The following is a 15,820-nucleotide window of genomic DNA, read 5'->3' as shown; positions in this document are numbered from 1 at the left end:
CAGGTTGAGTTTTTACATCCCAGTAATATTTCAGATCTCTTTATGTCAAAGTTAACATTTTATTGTTTCAAAAATCAGATCTGAATAAACAACAAATCAGTTAATGTTAAATATTTTTTCTGCTCCACGAAATTTAAATCAGTATTATATATTGATCCTAAGGAGCAGCCTGAAAACATATCAGTGTTACTGAAAGAAGTTCAAATTCCTCCTATAGTCCAAGGATATGCAGACAGGCAAAAAACCTCAGAAAGGCGAGTGAAAGTCATGCATCGACTAGACGTGATCAAAAAAGAACTGAAGGGTTATTTTTTGAATGAAACAGACCCAAACTTTGATACAAGACAGCGGTGATAGTACGATTTATTGGATCAGTTCATTTACCACAGATATTGATTAAGAGACCCGATACAATCAAAAATTTAAAAGGTGAAAATCCTTAGAAGTCTTACCACTCAACAGATACTGTGAAATGTTTCAGAGCATAAAAACATACTTTTCTTAAAAAACAAATTGTGGAAGGTGTACATCTCTCAGTAACTTTACTGTTTGAGAATTCAACAATCTTGTTATCTTGTTATCTTGTTACCTTGTTATCGTGTTGCCCTGCCCTTCCCAGGCGCCTCTAATCCTCCTATTGCTCTTGAACAGTTCAGCTTTATTTATACAGTGCCAATTCACAACAACAGCTGGCTTAAGTCACTTTATATTGTTGTGTCTTACAATACAGATTACAGTTTTTAATATTATTAAAATATTTATAAATATTTTTAATATTTTCCTTGTGGTTGCTACCAGATTGCTGTGGTCGCCTGTAGTTTGCATGCATCAGAGGTGAATTGTCTCCATTTCCAACGTGTGTTGCACTTTTCACAGTTTTACTACCACTTATATCAAGTACTTAGCAAGTGTTGTCAGACAGGTCTGGCTGTTTGGCGACTGTGGCAATCTGTTACTGAATAAACATTTGCAAGGAGGCTTTTTTGTGCGGCACTGTATACCTCTTTTTGACCAATTTTAGCTTGTGAGAGCAAGTTAGTTCCCGCATTTGCCAAGTGGTCGGGCAATACACGACTGCGAATAACCTCTACTGGAAAATTTTGTCTAACAACCAAGGGATGAAAGGCAGCTTCCAATCATTCACTAGTGGTGTGTGACTGGGGCCTAAAGATGTGCAGTTTTGCATGGACACAGATATTAGTGCATATTGTATTAGAAGGAGCTTGTTTTTCAGAGTGCAAAGTGTTGTGAGAAAATATTTATTTGAATTAAGGTTGACTTGCAGAATTCAATTAATTTCATTATAAAAAAACAGCACATAGTATTTCACTACTGATGTGGTGAAATAATAATAATAATAATAATAATAATAATAATAATGTGTCTGTGAGTGTTCATTCCTTTGGAATAGAGTATAACTTCACTGAAATCTCAGCAGTGCGCTTGCACAAAACCCTTTTTTCATTTTCAATTAGGATATTTTGGATTCATATTAGGGATGCACCGATACCACTTTTTTGAAAACGAGTACGAGTACGAGTACTTGCATTTCAGTACTCGCCGATACCGATACCGAGTACTTAATAAAAACATGATTTAAATTGGCAGGTAACAGCTTTAGTCCTATAATTTAACAAAAAACAAACAAACAAGGGACTAGTTTGGAATAAAAACATTTATTTAAAATGAAAAGCATGTTGTATGCAACATATTACAGAATAAATAATTATAAAAAAACAAAATTTAATTTTAAATTTGTTCGTCTGTTTCTCTGTTTAGAAGTCTCACTAGCACAGTCACAGCTGGGATGACATCAGAGGCTAGTGCGTCGTAGCTGCTCACTTTTTTAGTTAGTTCCTCAAAGGGGGCGAGGATGGCGACAGTCGTCTCCATAAGAGCCCGTTGGTGAGCGGTGAGATAGTCAGGGAGTTCGTGCTCGGACACGCCCAGCACTCGTTTCTGCTCAATGAGGGACTGGAGCATGTAATACGTGCTGTTCCAGCGCGTCTGTACGTCCTGCTGCAGTCTCTTTATTGGCTGGTTGAGCTGTCCCTGAATGTCCTCGAGGCGGGAGTAGGCTAAGGCGAGTGTTTAAAATGCCCAACTGTTGTCCGTCCCACTGCTGTAGCATCAGCTATGCTCCTCTGTGCTAATAAGCGTGGGTAAATAAGCGTGGGTAAATAAGCGTGGGTAAACTCTTTGTACTTGTTGTCGTGTTGGGATTTTGGTGCTTGATTAAATTACTTGTGTTAAATGCGCTACCTTTTGAGCCTCCTCTGGACAATTTCGCTGAGCACAATTTGCAGTCCGCCTTTGTTTTCGCGTCTTCGTTCACTTTGAAATAGTTCCACACGGCTGATATGTCTCGCCTCGCCTTCTCCCCGCTCTGAGCTGCAGCCGGGGCCTGGGGGCGGGCACTTGGAGCCTGGGGACGGGCACTCGGCGCCTGTGATTAACCCCTTACATGCCGCTCAAACATAGACAGGTCTCAGACCGTGGTATCGGTCCTCAGTATCGGGGGACTTTTAACGAGTACGAGTACTTTAGAAAATGTGGTATCGAGGCCGATACCCGATACCGGTATCAGTATCGGTGCATCCCTAATTCATATATCCAATACCAGACAGAAGTTGTTGTTTTTTTAAGTACAGCTGTTACTGAGACTTTGTTGAGACTGTCTAATGTTCTTCGAATTAGTGTTCTTCTAATACAGGTCAGCTCTTACGCACAGATTTCAGGTTTATAGGATGGAATATGGTTTGCAGTTTTATAAATCCTGGGATTCACCCAAGTCTTAACCTATTGGACCACACGCAGTCCTCAGCAATTTCCATCAGAAAAGTTATTCCTTATATTATAAACATCCTTCAGCAGCTGTGGCTCACGAGGTAGGGTAGGTCATCTACCAATCAGAAGGTCAGTACCTTAATCGTCAGCTCCTCCTGTCTGCATGTTGAAATAGGCAAAATAAGGAACTTCAAGTTGTCCCCTATACAACTGTGCGAGTGTGTGCATGAATGTTAGACAGATTCTGGGTTACAATCCCTGGATCTCCATGCATTCTGCATGGGGTTTCTCCCACAGTCGAAAAAACATGCTGTTTCCCTTGGCTTGCCTAATACAGTCCCAGTGTGGGGAGTTCATAAGGAAAGCCAAAGCCCTCCGTGTTTGTGGGGGCAAATGTTATTATAAAACCAAATTAAAGAAGCTCTTTAAGATTCTTACCATTCTAAATCCTTTACAGGCGAATCACTCTGTAATTTGGAGAGGCTATCATCAACATCTTCAAACAAAGTGCAATATACAGTATTATGCAAAAAGGCAGTAAATGGTCAGTGATTGCACCTTTAAATACTTGGATCACTGGACAATTTAAAGTTATATATTTGTTAATGTTATATTTCTTATTGCATTTAAAATATATTTACACGTGGAAACCCAATGAATCAGAGTGAGCATGTGTGTTTTCATGTGTGCAACAGTGCATGAGTAGGTACATAGAAATTTAGTGTGTTTTTGCTACATCTGTTTATAGGACCACCCTTGCAGAATGAGTTTAGTGAATATCTTGGTGAAGATTCATTTATAAAGTCTATGGGTTTTTTATTGAGACACTTTATTTATACTGCCAAACAGAGTCAAACAGACTCTGGCCTGACAAGTATTGCACTAATGTGTGACCCTCACATTGTGAGATAATGATTCCAAAAAGTACAATGTGCTACAAAGCACAAACTTTGTGCCAGAATTATGTGCCAATTTTCACTGTGATGATAAACTACACACAACACATTCTCAAAGACTGATTACATAGTTTGTAGCACCATATCAACTCAGGTTTTAAAAGCTCATCAGCAATCCTTTAAAGCAGAACACAGACTTCTTTCTACATGATTCCCCAGTGAGGTGTTTCATAAAGTAGTGTTGGCAGTTGAGCAAAGCCTTCTTCAGTAATTCAGGTTCCGTTTGAGTTTCACAGAACAGATAAAATAACCCTCCAGAACAGTCCAGTTCTGACAAAATAAGTTTTAACCCCTAATTCACCACTGCTGCTGTGTAAATACCTTATTAAGAGGTATGATTCTACAATATGACCGAGAACATTCCAGAAATCAGGAAGTCCACTTGGTGACACTTGGTGAAACTAGATTCAGAGTGGGGCACTAGTCATCTGCATGACCGATTTGGAGTGAGGGGGAAAGGAAAAGAATGAACAATTTGGACACTGCAATGGGGAAAGAAAAGAGAGAGAGAGAGAGCATAAAGACCATGAATTAAATAAATGAAAAAACACAAACTATGGGTGGCAGTACCTGAGACAACCAGGTGGGGTTACATGAGTGTTCTCCAGAAGTACAGCTGATTTCTTTCTGAGTAAGAGTTGAAAAGATAGTTTTAACCTAATGTCCATATTAAATATGAGCTAGAGTCCAGATGATTTACAGCCTTGGTTAGAATTTGTAATAACTGTCATTTTTGTCTATCAAGGGACAGAAATGACAATATATGTAATACCCTGTGTTTCCTTGACTCATTACCGAGTGGTGACAGGTGTGTTTTTTAGAATTTAGACTGCATATAAAAGGTGGACTTGAAGCCTCAAGGTTAGTTTTGGTGCAGCAGCCATCTTTGTTTTTTGGAGCGAAAATAACTATTTGTAAGAGAGGGCAGAGTGCCAAGTTGACAGTGACAACATTGTGTGTCCTTTGTGTATACTTGGTTTAATTTTTTAGTTTGCACTTGCGCTTTTACTGTTTCAGTGTGTTTCAGTTTATTTTAGTGTTCCATTATATTTTTTTGTCAAGTCTTCTTTCTCTCTGTTAGTTACTTGCTTTTCTATTTTGATAGCATTTTCTCTGTTGCTTTGTAGTTTTACTTGCTTTGTCTCGTTGTTCCTTTTCCTACTGCATTCCTCACCTGTTTCTTCTCCCCTCATTATCTTCATATTGTGTCACTCTTCCCTTGTCCTCTGTTGCATTGTGTATATAGCTATGTCTTCCTAGTGTTCCTGGATGTTTGGATATCCTGGCTTAGTGCCTTACAGATCCCAAGATTTATGGACTTTTTCATTCCTTAGAAGCTTAATGTTTTTCCTGTCTTCTGCATTTGGGTTTGTAAATTTTCAAGACACACAATGGGTCATGATAAAAAAAAAAAAAGCCATAAGGCCTGTTTTTTTAAAACCAAATTTTTATCTATGAAACACCTCTCTGGCTTGTGTTATTAAGCATGTGGCACATTTTGTAGGAATTAGAGCGCATAGATCTTTTCAGTTTTATCCAGTGAAGATCATTTCACTCATATTCTGCTTTTGGGGTGAAACTGGTGTTGATTTGAAGAATTTGAGTCATACCACTCATCATGTCACATGTTGAAGGTTAAACACATTTTCACTTTTATGGCACCATATCCCACTCTGATCGAGTGACACTAACCTTTAGCCTGATGTCGATCACTGTGCATGTGTTGTGTTGTCCTGTCCCAGTGTTTCAACAGCTTTAAGTGTCTTCCCGGCTGGGGTAGGAGGATAGTCAATGTTAAAATGCCACTGACACCAGCTGTCAAATGTGAGATCCTTTTAATGTCACATGAAATAAAAAATAAACAAATGGATAAAAGGGGATGCCAATCTGAGCACTGAGTGTTGCCTGAAATAAAGATTTACTGTGACATGCCTTACGAGTAATTGTTCTTATTTTGTGCAGGGTTCTGTGTTCATCTTCTCATTATTTTGTATAAACTTTTAAACAACTTAAGAAACCTGTGGAAAAAAAGACATGACACATGAGGGATGCTTAAGACAAAGCTGACTTGATAAAACAACTGATGCTAGATAAATGTTGCACAACCAAGCTATCCAGCTCATTGCCCCATATTGGCTTTTACTGCAGAAAACAAATGCAATACAATGTGCTTTGTGTAGTTAAATTTTTATGGCACAAAAACACTACTGTCTCAAACTATACATAATTTACAATGGTGAGTCAGATTATCTAATGAAGTAGTCTGACAAGTCAGCTTGTTTGCATCTCCACTAAGTTATGAGTTTGCTAAAATATGGTTGCATGTTGTAACCATGAATGTTATCACTGTATCTTGATTTTGGTCACTACATCTCAAACACATTTCTGGATGTAGAAAAGCATAACACAGGTGTGGACCCATCTATATGTGTCTGAATACAGCAATATTTTACAATAATGTCTGAATATAATAATGATTTTCCTTTTAAAAGCACTTATTTAGGTCTGTGAATAAGCTGTAAGTTTTATATTTAGCACAAGAGTTAGGAGAAAAGGAGATAGCAATAGTGTTCTTCAATATTTAGGGGGCACTGCTTGTCAAATCAAATGCACAGCAATAATTATTTAATTATTATTATTTAATTAATTATTGTAAAATATTTATATTGTGAAGAAATATTTATCTTATTTATGATGTAGCGTTGTAAATGACAATCAGTTGAGATTTTTTAAAAAGCCCTCACCTAACTGTGTTTGTCTCAGCATCTCTGATACATAATGTATCATCATCGTCTTCATCCATCACATCCCCCACACAGAGCGCTCCTCTGCAGCCGTAGCTGGACTGACCCACTCCAGCAGCAGAGAAGTCAAAAAAATCATGCGGATGTCTCTGATGTGAACATGACCTATTTTGATGCCCTACAGAGATCTGCAGACATGGCTTTCTTACTGCTACCCTGTTCTACTACCTACACCTGCCTGGACAGCCTGGTATGTGTACAGCAGCTCTTTCTGGGTGTGATGCGTCTTATAAACATACATTTTTAGCTAATTCTAACAAATCTGCTGCACAAATGTCCAGTCTTTCTGTTGCCAGCTTGGAAAATAAAGCAGTCCTAGTATCATCAGAGCTGGGGTTAATTGTCTCTAGGGTGAAAACCACAGCTTTAGCAGACTCTGGGATAGCTGATATGGGGTTAACAAGCTCAGAGAGAGTTAATCCAGGCTCAGAAGAAGCAGAAGAAACACAGCCCTTTGTTTTGTCAGAAGTCTTAAAAATACCAACCTGGGAGAGGCCAGTTACGACAAAGGTAGGTAAGCTACGCGTATTAGCTCTCATCGACACACCCTGAACAACCCCAGAAGAAAAAGTCTCAAAGTTCAAACCAGTAATTTTGTCCTTTTTACTCACCACAGTCGGCCGCTCTGATATCCCGAGGTCCGACTGTGGCGAGGGGCATTGACGGCGTGAGCACCATTTCCCTTTCGAAGGCTGGGCAGAACAGCCTCCGTCGGGCCAGGCAGCGAAGCATTAGTTGCTGGGTGGGTGGTAGCAGCTGGGGGGTGAAGGCGAAGCTCGTTCAGAATGACATTCTGTGCGGGTGAAGCTAAAAAGCCCCGGGAGACCGGAAACCAATCGCTGTAGCCGGTTAGCCACAGCTTGGCGAAATTCTTTCTCCTCATGTGCTTTCTCCACATCCCCCACACAGAGCGCTCCTCTACAGCCGTAGCTGTCCACAGAGTACACAATATCCTCATGGAGCTCCTCGGGCGGGTCGAATGCTGCTTGGTCCATGGATGGCTGGTTCATACTGTCAAGGCCAGCGGGGCAAGCCGTTTGTAAATTATTAAAGGACCCAAAATGCAAGCACTGTTTCTGACAAGAGTGAGCTTTATTGAAGAGGATGACAAACAACAAAAAAAAGGGTGAGGGTGGCGAGAACAGAATTGACAAACCTAAACTGGGAAAACTAACAAAACTAACCCGAAACCAGAACAGAGATGACGCAGACCAGAGAACAAAACACCATATGATGCAGACGAACCAGCAACTAACAGAGGCAGACACAAGGCTTAAATACACAGAAGGATAACGAGGGAATGAGACACAGAAGGAGGGCACAGCTGGGAGTAATTAGACATGACGGGACAGGGGAAACGAAAACTGAACTCACTGACACGGACCTTCAAAGTAAAACAGGAAAACACACACAAGCAAAGACACAGACTCAGAGACGCGGGCTTAACACAGGGACCCGACTACAGTAGAAGGGATATACAGGCAGGGATGACACAAAACAGAGGGACCAAAGAATAAACATTGGGAAACCAAAACATAAACAGTCATAATTCATAATAAAATCAAAAGTAAAAGTACAAAACCAAAAACACTGGGTCACCGACTAACTTTTCTTATCACCTCTATGCCGATGATATACAAATATATTTTCAATTAGGTGATGACGAAATTGCTCCTTCGTTGCACTGCTTCTTCGAGTGCATGAGAGAAGTCAGAAAATGGCTTTCAGGCAATTCCCTTATCCTGAATGAAAACAAAACGGAGATTGTGGTGTTTGGCAACCATATCCCCAGGGGCCTATTAGCTGATACCTTTGGTTCCTTCGCCACTTCTTTCTCTGACTCAGTTAGTGACCTAGGGGTTCTGCTGGACAGCTCTTTCAAATTTAACAAACAAGTGTCTTCAGTAATCAAATCTAGCTTTTACCAACTGCGCCTTATTGCTAAAGCTAAGCACTATGTCCCTCATAAAGATCTTGTAAAGCTCATTCATGCTTTTGTCACTTCTAGATTGGATTACTGTAATTCTCTCTACTTTGGTCTTCACTCCGCTCTCCTTCGCAGACTTCAGCTTGTCCTGAATGCTGCGGCTCGCCTCCTGACTGGCACTAGAAAGCCTCTATCACCCCTGTTCTTATTGATTTGCATTGGTTACCCATAAAATATCGCATTGAATTTAAAATATTGTTGCTCACCTTTAAAATTATAAATAATTTAGCCCCTCGTTATCTTGTTGATCTTCTTAGTCTATATGTCCCTGGGCAAGCCCTCAGGTCTTCAGCCTAATTACTCCTGGCTCAGCCTAGATCTAGACTTAAATGTAGGGGTGACCGTACTTTTGCCCTGGTTGCACCTAATCTGTGGAACAACCTTCCGTGCGTCAGACTCCATTTTATCTTTTAAATCCCGTTTAAAAACTCACTTATTCAACATAGCTTTTACATCTAGTTAGCGTCCCTATTTTATATTTGGTTCAATTTCTTATTTATGTACTTTATCTTTTTTTTTTTTAATCTTTATCTGTTCTTAGTAATTTTGTTCTTATATTCCCTTCTATTGCTGTATAATTAGTGCCCTTAACCTGATGACATATGTGGTACTTTGTTAATAGTCTTTTATTTAATGTCTTAATTTTCCTGTTTTTATTGTAAAGCACTTTGGTGTACCGCTGGTCTTTTAAACGTGCTATACAAATAAAGTTATATTGTATTGTATTCTAAGGAACTCTGTAGTCCTTCATCAGCCAGTCATTGGGCGCAGGGCACCCACTTTTTGCAACACATTTTGGAGCACTGGCCCTCCCAACCTACTGGCAGTGTTACAGATGTTATGTTAGGCTTGTCACAGTGGCGAAGTCTTTTATTCCAGACCCTGGCAACTTAACATCTTGGGAGGAGGGCAACCAGAGAAGGGTAGGTCTGGTGGGTTTGGTAGCAGTGTCGGGGAGGCTAGCAGGGCAAGGCATCCCAGACATCTAGTAATGCCTTTCCTGTTTTTAGCAGCTGGCTGGAACCAGAGAAGTAGGAGAGACTTGAGCCAAAGACACTGTTAGTGACACTGAACTCTTTGGTTGGTTTAGAGTAAACCAGAACTGATCCTGTGCTAAACTTGTTCTTAACTTAACTTCACTTATTGAGCTTTTATTTTTATTTTTTGGAGGCAGCTTTGATGCATCCAAAGAGCCAAAGCAACTTGGCAATAATTCCTAATGAAACAGTATTACATTATCAGCCGTATAATGTAATACAAATCAATGTAATAAATCTACTGATTTTCACATTCTTCCAACTCAGGAGTATAATGCAAACTAAAACTACATAATGATTACACAATCTATAATAAGAAGTATAATGTGGCCTACAGTGTTGGGAAGGTTACTTTTAAAATGTATTCCATTACAGATTACAGATTACATGCCCCAAAATGTATTCTGTAACGTATTCCGTTACGTTACTCAATGAGAGTAACGTATTCTGAATACTTTGGATTACTTAATATATCATCATGCTGTTTACAACTACATGAATGTACTATTGCTGTGATTTATTACTGTTACTGAAGGTCCGCGGCTCCGAACCGTAGTAAAGGGACCTCTGGCTAATACGGTGGGTTTGTGTTGGGCTCGTAGCCGAAAACTAGCTTTACTTTGTTGTCTGGGTCAACTTTGCTAGCGAGAGACAGAGAGAGGCGTTGAAAGGCTGCTCCAACGGAACTTATTGTTTTTGGAGGAAAACACGAACACGGTGAACACGGAGTCTTAATAGCTTACTTACAACTGGGCTCCTCAGGCTCTCTTCTTGGCTGCAGTGGTTATTATTATATTTACATGCTTCCAGCTCCCGTTTCTGCTCGATGACAGCTCGTACTTTTCCTTTTTCTCCCTCCCTCGCTCACAGACACATAACGGGTATGGCAGTCCATTCTCCCTGCAGCACGGACTACACTGCCCATGATGCTACATTCTTTAGAGCTATACCGGTAGCATTTTGCCTATTAGCTTAGCACAACAACAACAAAAAGGCCTCTCTCACCCAGGAAACACGCAGAGAGAGAGCGTCACCCTGTAACCATGGCAACCTTAACGTACCTGATCACGGGCATGGCGTAGGTGTTGATAGCCCAGATCTTGTTCTTACCATTCAGCTGACTTCTCAGGACTTGCCTGACCCTCTGCAGGTACTTTGTGGTTGCAGCTTTCCTAGCGGCCTCTTCATGGTTCCCATTTGCCTGTGGGATCCCCAGGTATTTGTAGCTGTCCTCTATATCTGCAATGTTGCCTTCTGGTAGTTTGATCCCTTCAGTTGTAACTACTTTCCCCTCTTTGTCATCATCCGACTACACTTCTCCAGTCCAAACAACATTCCAATGTCATTGCTGTATATCCTGGTGGTGTGGATCAGTGAATCGATGTCTCGTTTACTCTTGGCATACAGCTTGATGACATCCATGTACAGAAGGTGGCTGACAACTGCTCCATTCCGTAGTCGGTATCTGTAGCCAGTCTTGTCAATGATCTTTTTGAGGGTGTATAAAAGGCCCAAAGTTCATAGGATAGTTCAATTGATGTTCATAAGTTTATATAAGTTTATCTGCTGTTCATTTAATATTCAATCTTCTGTCAGTTTGGGCCAGCCCACTGTCTGGTGACATCATCCGGTTAGTAAGGTGGGCAGTTTAATGTCGGATGAGCAGTGTTGGTCCTGTAGGGGTGCACTGGAGTTGGCCGTCCAATTGGTGTCTGGAGTGTGGGGCCTCCCTGCTGCTGCGGAGTCGGGGCGGTCTGCTTCTCTCCACCCCAGGGAAAAGGGTAACACTACCTGGGTCTGGGTGCAGTTTCCCCCTCCAGGGGCAAGGGTACCTAGACCTGGGGTATAGAGTACGCCTGGGGAATGTGATTGTGTGTACAGTGTCTATTTATGTCTGTCTCCACATTGGGTGAGTGTTGAGTAATTGCATATGAGAGCATGAGGGTGTGAATGGATGTTTGTATCTGTGTGCCTGTATGTCTGTGTCTATATGTCAGGTCGGGTATCAGACGCCACCTCTCTGGGGACATCTCAGGTGCTCCAAGGTATGGAGGCCTATCTCCCCCCACCCCTTCCCCTGCCGGTGGCGGACGCCCTCAGACATCGGTGCAATGGCGGTTCTTGGTGTCCGGGGATGGGCGTTCAGATACGCACCGGCTCACTCCTGGTGGCTGCTTGTCGGGGTCTGGAGCTTGGGGCTCGCTGGGGCCCCTTCGGGGGGTGGGGTGCCCTCGTCCTCTGGCCCTGGGGCTTGGTCCACTCTGGCAACACTCGGTGGGGGCAACACTCGGTGTATAAATGCTCAATCAACAATCATTTTAATCCATACAATTCTCATTATTCCATACAACACTTTTGCGCACAAACCATCTGGATGGGGAGATATGCATGAAGAGGGTCACAGCAAATCTCAAAATGGTGGAGCATTACTCAGACTCTTATAGCCTCTGGTGGCGAAGCAGTATCATGCATCATAAAACAATATCATTCATTCACAATAAATCAGCAGTCTAATGTAATACAAATCAGTTTAATAAATGTAATAGTTATCACCTTCTAAGTCAGGAGAATAATGCAAACTAAAACGACATAATAATTTCACAATCTTTAATTAGGGGTATAACGTGGCATAACATAATATAATAATCTCACAGAAAAATTAGAACATGTTTAACTGAATTACACATTACCTGGCAGAGAATCACCTGTATGCATCTGTATGTCTGTAGCATATATCAACAGTATTCTATGTTTAATACATTTTATTTGGGACAGCGCATGTTAATGAACATACATGTAAAAAAAAATAAATTACATGAATGTAAACATACCAGATTATAGCCAAAGGCTAATTTCCATCTGTTGTCTAAAAAACATTAAAAATGGACATAATAATTCATAAAATTTCATAATTCATACATAATAAGAACTCCATCACCAAACTCACAAATACAAACCATTATATTCCCAAGTAAAACAACAAAACTATACAGCTTATACATGATCACACACTTGATTTGTCCATAACCAATTTTTAACCTGTGTCTTAAACAAGTTGAATGTAGAGCATTCTCTAATAGATTGAGGAAGACTGTTCCACCGATGGCCACCCTGGACAGAGATGACGTTCTGCCCAAATACTGTCCGTCTGTGGGGTATAAACAAGTCTCCGTGGGTTGTGGCCCGAGTGGTCCTGTCTAAGCTTTCTTTACGCCTAATGAACTCCTTTAGTGGTGGTGGAGCAAGGGAGTGTAAGACTTTATATATTAAGCACATTCTTTAAAATATCACTAAATTATCGAAGTTCAATAATTTATGTTTTTAAACACATGACAGTGGTGATAGGAAGTTGATTTTTTGTCAAGAAATTTTAAACTGCTTTTATAAATATTTTCAATAATTTTAAGTGTTGTTGGACAAGCAAGTGACCAGGATGTCAAACAACAATCTATATGAGAGATAATCATTGAGTAAAAATAAGTTTTTGCAACATTCATATTTTAGGTACTACGTATATGATTAAAATTTCGATTATTAAATTTAAGTACCTGGGACACTTTATGTGACTCTTAAAGGATAGTGTTGGGTCTAGAATGACCCCAAGATATTTAAATTCTGGAGCTAATTCAAGCTCTACTCCATCCAGAAATATGTTTGATTGCTTCAAATTTAAGGGACATTTTGAGAAGTACATGCAAACAGTTTTTGAGGTGTTCAACATTAGACATGAGTCCTCCAGCCAGCTATGCATTAATGCTAAAGCAGCTGTAAGATCTTTTGCCACCTGCTGGACACTTTTGGCTTGCGTATATATAACTGCATCATCCGCATACATTTGAGCAAATATATTTGGACAAACTTCAGGTAAGTTATTGATGAAAAGAGAAAACAAAGGCCCAAGAACGGATCCTTGAGGGACTCCTGTATCGCAGTCTAAATATGGAGATTTAACCCTGTCCAACACTACACACTGTTTCCTGTGTGAGAGATATGAGGCAAACCACTGAAGAGCCTGACTGGAGATGAGTCAATCTGGACAACAATATCTGATGGTTTAGAGCAGGGGTCCCCAATCCCAGTCCACGAGGGCCGGTGTCCCTCCAGGTTTTAGATCTCACCCTGGGTCAACACACCTGGATCACATGATTAGTTCATTACCAGGCCTCTGGAGAACTTCAAGACATGTTGAGAAGGTAATTTCTCCATTTAGATCAGCTGTGATGGATCAAGGACACATCTAAAACCTGCAGGGACACCGGCCCTCGTGGACTGGGATTCGGGACCCCTGGTTTACAGAGTCGAAAGCCTTCTTCAGATCTAAAAATACAGCTCCAACACAAGGACTCTTGTCCAGCAAGCTCTTCAAGTTCTCCACTAACAGACACAGGGAACTATCTGTGGAGTGATGGGCCCGAAAGCCAAACTGCAATGGATGTAATGAGGGTTGGGTGTTTTCTAGGTGAGCAGTGAGGAGTTTAACCACCCACTTCTCAGCTATTTTAGATATAACCGGGAGTATGCTTATGGGGCGATAATTACCCATGTCAGTCTTCACACCTGCTTTGAAAATATGAGTGATGGTGAACAAATTTTGACCAGCATCATTCACATTATCAGAGCATACGGTCAAAACTCTGGCTGATCGCCTTAGCAGATGAGATAAAGAAAGTGTTTAAGTTACTGGCAATAGATAGAGGCTCTCTAACAATGGAGTTATTTACATAAAGCGTAAATGTCATTTCTGGAGAAAGAGTGATTTTAACAGAAATGTGTTCTATTTCAACATCTTTTGGTGAACTAAGTAAAGAGCAATCCAGATGTTTTTTTTATATACACAAGTATTCCCCCTCCTCTTGTTCCAATTCTATCCCTTCTGAATACTGTGTACTCTGGAAAGACAACCGCAGACTCTGGAGAAGAGCTTGTGAGCCAAGATTTAGAAATACCCAAAATAGAAATATTGGAATTGCTTAGAATATGTTCCAGTTGCTCATGCTTTGGTATCATACTGCGAATGTTAATATATGTTAATAAACCTTTGGTTTATTTTTAATGTCCCAAATTACTTTAGCCTGATTAAAAGTCTTGCAGACCTTTGTTCCTCTGTAACTTTTAATAGCAGGATTTCTTGCCCTTTTACTGACAATGCCATGAGCATTTAATGATGGAAAAACCTTTACCGAAGACTGTGATTGAGGCACAGCAACTGAAGTGGAGACCCAGGAAGCCAAAGTGGAAGCCCAGGCAGTTAAGGTGGAGGCCCAAGCAGCTGAGACGAAGGCCCAAGCAGCTGAGGTGGAAACCCAAACGGCAGAAGCGGAGGCCCGGACAACAGGGGCGTATACACTACCAGTTGCAATTGCAGTCTTACTAACTGAGACGGTGGTTGGAACAGTTAGTTGAGATGGAAAACAATGCAGAGATAGCTGTGCCCATAGGTTAACTAGGCTAATTAGTTGTAGCCAGTCCAAATCACTGATGTTTGAATTAGTTCCAGGATTTAGCTCTATATCACCAGCCAAAAGTAGCATCAAAGCAAGTTTTAGAATCTCCAGGGACAATTGTGATGTATTTAATTGCTCATGTTTACCTGGTGGTGGTCTAGCATGACCAAAATCCAAGAATCTTGTGAACAAAAGATGTTGACTCCATTTGGCTGGGAAAATGATATTATTGTCCAATTTTCTTGGACATGTCGAACTCCATAGAAGATAAAAATGTATAAAAACAAAAAGACAAGTTGATGTCAAGATCCAGGGGTTTTTAGATGTTTTTTTAGGTGATTTTTTTTGGCAAAAGCTTAGGGCCTACCAAGCTGTGTGTCTGCACCCTAGCAGCCATCTTTGGAGAGATGTAAGCTCATGAATTAAAATACATATTACTTTGCATCTTTTTCTGCCTCACAACACCAATGAATCCTGAACATGATTTGGTTTCTATCACTTTCACATCTGGTCTGTCACATGATTGTCTCCTCAAAACACTTCCGGTGTGTTTGATAGGATCATGGCCAAGCTTGAAACCTGGACCCCCCGTAGCCGGTTACCAAGATTACATGAAGTACCCTCAGAAGGTCTGCTAGATGATGTTAATGCAGCACTACGGATGATACCTACAGCCACGATTACCGACACTAACAAGCTGATCTATATCTACAATACGGCAGCAGTGATCAGTGAGATGCTTGGCTACAAGTTGAACAGCCACAAGGGGCAGCTAAGATACTTCGCCAGGACACTCAAGCTCCCA

The sequence above is a fragment of the Neolamprologus brichardi genome, chromosome 8, assembly GCF_056152115.1.
Source record: "Neolamprologus brichardi isolate AB-2024 chromosome 8, ASM5615211v1, whole genome shotgun sequence".
NCBI classification, from domain to species: Eukaryota; Metazoa; Chordata; class Actinopteri; order Cichliformes; family Cichlidae; genus Neolamprologus; species Neolamprologus brichardi.
The sequence above is the reverse complement of the archived record's forward strand: the minus strand, read 5'-3'. Positions refer to the sequence as shown.